Source organism: Limulus polyphemus, unplaced genomic scaffold (genome assembly GCF_000517525.1).
Source record: "Limulus polyphemus unplaced genomic scaffold, Limulus_polyphemus-2.1.2 Scaffold2203, whole genome shotgun sequence".
NCBI lineage: Eukaryota > Metazoa > Arthropoda > Merostomata > Xiphosura > Limulidae > Limulus > Limulus polyphemus.
In genome coordinates, this window is record NW_013667813.1 from 65,177 (window position 1) to 68,872 (window position 3,696).

Below are 3,696 nucleotides of genomic sequence, written 5' to 3' on the forward strand. Positions count from 1 at the left end.
AGTGTATATATATATATATATATATATATACACACACGACGCATACAATCATTAAACAGCTGGTATATCATATATTTTTGATTAATAAATTAGCTGCAGTTCCACACCTGAAATATTTTAGGTTTCTATATGGTGGATTAAAGGGACTATAAATCCCCATAAATATTATAAATCTTCACTTGCTCACAAGCATTGGCAATCTTGAATATTTGGCATTTATGGCTGATATACCTGCTATCTTCTCCTGATATAAAAAGTAGCTCCAGTTTGTCTCTGTAACCTCCCTTGGATGTGGGTAAGCTAACATCCCCAAAAAAGTGAAAATTTAATTCATTGAAGGAAAGTGAGAAGGATGTGAAGCTCCATACCGTGTGGCAGTACAAAAAACACTGCATGTTTGTCACAGATGGACAGGAAAGTTCTGTGGTTAAGAATAAAATCATGGTTTCTCTTGTGGAGTTTTTCACTCATAGCTTCTCTACTGCTGAAAAGCTCTTGTTCAACATCAAGCCCTTCACCTCCTTGAAACTAGATGGAAATTTCCAAGCCATGCATAATGTTATTTCCCCTGTTCTGGACTTTGAAAAGCTTGGAATGGAGTGTGGTGAACTGATGAAGATGGATGATTCATGGTTGTCTGCAAGAATCCTCTTTGAGATGTAATGTACTTTGCAAATATGAGCACTACACAACAGTCAACACTGCTCTTTTTTGGAATAAATCATCTAAGCCAGACATTAAATAGATGCTAAGCAAGATTTGTGCTATCCTTCCTTATGATGTATTCTTTAATTTTTAATTTTTCTAAGTAAAACAAACTTTTAGACACCAAGAATATCTACCTTTTTTGTCCACTACAACATGTTCACTTTATGTATATGGAACCCAAAGCTTAACATTCTATTTTGGCTCAAGAAGTCCAGTCACTGAGTCACAGACAGATCAAAGGGAAAACAAAAGGGGTATTTCCTTGATGTCTTTCCTGAAGCAAGTATCAAAAAGAGCTCATGCAAATGTTGGAAGTAACACCTCCAGAGATGAGACCTGGAGCAATAGCAAGATGAATCCCAAGAAATTTTGATTCAAAGGTGGTAACTGTGTTGAACATATAGTCATGTATCACTTGACTTTCAAAGTTTAAATGTCATTTTTAATAAAGAAATACAATATTGAGTTTCTTTTTCCATACTAACTGCAATTTAAGAGCTGCAGAACAATTTTTTTAGAAATGCACATCTTGTTTAGTGCTGCATGTTAAGCAAAGTCTTGTAAATTAGAATCACTTTGGTTGTGAATTTTGTATTTAGATTTATTTGCAAATGAAGGAGTGTATACATACACAAAAAGGATTTTTTAGCATCTCTTAATTCTTGGTCTATTGGTCATTGTGAAGAATATGATGTAAATGATCTTTTTTTCAAGAGATTTTTCAGTACAGAAACCTTCTTATGGATGATGGTACTGCAATTGTAAGTATCTACCAGAATGCATGGGTGTTTTGTAAACATTCATTTCCAAATGGTCATTTTTAGTATAAATATATAAAAAATATATATGCTATTTAAAATTTCTTTCTCCTTTAGAAAGAAAACAGAATACAGGGATTAATAATACTATAAGAATGAAAATCTGAAATTTTGCTCTATTCTGGATTCAGTAGTTACATAAACGAATCAGTGGGTATGCATATGAACTAAAATGTTAAGTTAAACAACAACATAATTTCTTTAATATTCTTAGCAGTCTCTTATGTGAAAGGCATTTCAGAACCTATTAGTCATTTATTTATGTAAAGCTGGTTTCCAAGCAGCCCACAGATCCTTAAGAACTTGACAAAATGAACGTAAAAGTATTTTTGTTAGGCCACACTACTTATATAATGAACTCCCTGATATTAATTGGCAGACTACTTCCATTCTTCGTAAGGAAATTAGCTTTCAAGTTTTAGAGTTGTACAGTTTTTAATGAGAGTACTTTGATTAACATGAAACAAGACCTAGAAATGACTTAAACTTGGAATGAAATTATTACAGATTCCCTGTAATGGTCTTTTGAACAGCTAATGTTTACAAGCTTGTATTAATAACAAGCACTTGGAGTGTTAACCCTATGCCCTTTTTTAGCAACAAGCATTTGTACTACTGCAGTATTTTCTAATAAACATAAGGAATGGCTTAAACTGAAGTACCATTAAACAGTTTTCTTGCATAATGGTTTACAGATCAATTTGAAATGTTAGTTTGACAATTATGATTTCCTAGCAATGATTATTATAAATGGCTTGTCATTGATGCCATTATGTTTCCTAGAAACCTGTATTAGAAGTGCTTTGTGACTGGGGTGTTACTACTAATGGTTTCTCTCTGAAAATAATTAGAGTGAATGTATTTATGATGTCATGAGTATTGCTTCCTTGTAAGAAGTATTTGCTGCATCTTTTCACCCAAACACTACACTGTCTCTTTAAAACAAGCAACTTGAAAGGCATTTTTTTTGTACATAAAACCATTATGAGCATCCGTAAATGGAAAACCAGTTCTATGATTTCCTTTTAACAAACAGAAATATTTTTAATTCTGTAAGGATTACTTGTTTCTCTAAATTTCATGAAAAGGTACAAGCAAGCTACTTGTGCTAGTCATCAATAATTTTTTAGTGATAGACAAGAGGGATAGAAGCTAGTCAGTACCAACCACCATCAACTCTTGAGCTACTCTAATCGAAAAGTGGAATTAAACCATCATTCTTATAACTCACTCATGTTCTCAAAGTATGGAGCATATGTTTTTGTTTTTTTTACAGTAATGGGACATAAACTATGGAACCTCAAATCCAGAGTCCAGAATGCTAACCAATGGTCCACACTCAGTTCTTATCATTATTGATTCTTACTAACATGTATTTGAAAGGGTTTTTCAGTAATGTGTCACTAATATGTTCTTCCTGTAACTACTGTTATGTATTAAAATTTTGAAAGGTTTGGAACTGAGTTAACTGATAATTTAAATTTAATAGTTAAATTGTACTTTGGATTTAGTATTTAAATATATGCCAATATATCTCCAATTTATGATATTTGCCAACAAGATTTATAAACACATTTTTCTTTTTTAACACAAATATGTTTTAATATACAAACAACAATACAATTTACAATAACAGTTATTACAAATAGTTATCACACACACAATGATTTATATATAAAAGTTTTACAAATTTACAAGCAATATAAAGTCTTCTTTCTAGTCTGGAACTTCCTTGATATCTTATCGAGAGTTCACAATAAGCAAGTTAATTAGGAGTTGATGTAGATACGATTCACTTAATGGGGGAGCTAGATAGCTTTGTCCTTCGTTATTCACCAGCCATACATGCCAAGTTTTCCACCGTGAAGTTAAGTAATGTTTTCGTAAAAATACTAATGTCCGATAAGAATCCACTAAAGTTAAATGGTTTGTAATGTTTGAACTTTGTAAATGCTCCTGGACAAATATCTGAAATTTTCCAACTAATAAGCATTATAACAATCTCAGTTATAGCTTCCAAAGTTTATAGCACACTGACTATAGCAAACTAATAATAGATACTACTTTTTGGCGCATTGTGTTGGTTATATTTATAGGTGTGCGGAAAGTTTCTAGAAAATTCAGATTATGTAACAATACAAAGCTACATTAAACATTTACGTACATACAT

The 3,696-nt window shown here is 31.8% G+C and overlaps 1 protein-coding gene across 1 annotated transcript in view; it reads left to right on the forward strand.

Annotated features, from left to right (window-relative positions):
- LOC106466243 (PDZ domain-containing protein 8-like) overlaps positions 1 to 3,696 on the forward strand; it is a gene marked incomplete at its 3' end in the record, with an annotated part of 176,655 nt that overhangs the window by 44,879 nt on the left and 128,080 nt on the right. The gene's annotated exons all lie outside the window — the stretch shown is intronic.